Consider the following 1,608-nt stretch of genomic DNA (forward strand, 5'->3'; position numbering starts at 1 on the left):
ATCCTATTTTTTTAAATTAGTAAAATAGTAAAAATATATGTTTTTGGGGGGCTGAAATTTTTTATGGGGCTAAAATATTTTTTGGGGGCCAGAATAAAGTTATACTGTAATTTGTTGTGAGTTAGTGTACTGTGTTGGTTTTGTTCTTTGAGCAAGGTGATGTTCATGCACGGCTCATTTTATACATCAGTAAAAAACATATACCTATGTCTTGAATTTGGAAAAAAATCATATTTTATTTATGACTAAAAAGGGTTCAGTGAATACACATACGAAACTGGTGGGTTCGGTACCTCAAAACAGGTTAAGAAGCACTGCTTTAGGTCTAAAGTGGAAGGGAGAATGATAAAATAAATGCTTCTCAATCATCCACCTGAAGGGTTTCTCTGTGGCTCATGTTCTCACAGTGTTTAGCTCATGGTACTCTATCAGCAGTTAAATGAAAGTAACAACTGAGTGTTTAAAAGATTTTTCTTAACTTTGATAGGTTAGTAAAAATTGCACATGGGAGTTTCTTACAGCAAGGTAAAAGAACAGCTCATGGACTCACATTTTGACTCCACAATTGCAACACGAAACAGCTGTTAAAATGTTTACATAGAAAGAGGCTCTGTTTTCATGCTTACTAATAAAAATGTTCTCTCACTTTGTTTTACAATCCAAAATGAGTTAACACTAAAGAAGTTCCATATTTTATAAAACCTAATCGTGTCCACTCTAAACGTATTCCTTTTGGTCAAAAGCAACACAAACAACTATTAAAAGTAGAATTTGCACCAAACGAAGGCAGTAGGAGGGGAAAAAAAGATATACATTCTGTCACTCCTGGAGAGGTGAAGGAGAGGCCGAGGTCAACGCCATCCCTCCTGGGGAGTTTTAAGAGGATGGTCTATCATTAACTGAGAGAAACCTATAGTGGCACACATTTATTTGCTATTAACTAATCTTTTAAAAGGCTGGTGCTGATAGCTGAGGTGACGGAGGATTTTCTTTTTCTTGCAGAATAAATGAAAACAGTTAATTCATTTCCTCTGGCAGTCACTTTTTAATCTTTGAGTCAGCAAGTTTGTTACTTGGTGACATTTTAGCGCAAAGCGCAAAGAAATATAAACCACAGAATAAACCAAAACGGTAACATTTAGTTGTGGGGGGGGAATAAGGAATGCCATGTGAAAGCAGTTGAGGATGCAAAGTGGTTACAGCAGTAAAATGGGTCCTGCCATCATTGATGCGCTACTTTAAAGCCCGTTAGAGCTCCCTGCCGGTGGTTCTAATTTGCGAGAACGAGTTTGAGGGGGAGGCGGTCTCTGACGGAAGCGACGCCTCTCGCTTCTGTGATTGGCTGCTCTCATGTTGCGGAGGCCGGGGCTGAGGGGGTTAGGAAGGTAGGGGAGGTGGGGGAATGAAGAGGGGTGAAGGCTGAGAAAGACAAGGGTGGGATGACCATCTGGTTGGGGTTTTTCACGCGCGCGCACACACACACACACACACACACACACACCTCTCTCTCTCTCTCTCTCTCTCTCTCACACACACACACACACACACACACACACACACACACACACACACACACACACACACACACACATGCACGCACGCACACAC

At 40.9% G+C, this 1,608-nt stretch overlaps 1 protein-coding gene across 1 annotated transcript in view; it reads left to right on the forward strand.

The window, feature by feature from the left end:
- The window catches only part of prickle1a (prickle homolog 1a), a 34,087-nt gene that overhangs the window by 16,729 nt on the left and 15,750 nt on the right, over positions 1 to 1,608 (forward strand). The window lies entirely within an intron of this gene.

Source organism: Austrofundulus limnaeus, unplaced genomic scaffold, assembly GCF_001266775.1.
Source record: "Austrofundulus limnaeus strain Quisiro unplaced genomic scaffold, Austrofundulus_limnaeus-1.0 Scaffold267, whole genome shotgun sequence".
Taxonomy (NCBI): domain Eukaryota; kingdom Metazoa; phylum Chordata; class Actinopteri; order Cyprinodontiformes; family Rivulidae; genus Austrofundulus; species Austrofundulus limnaeus.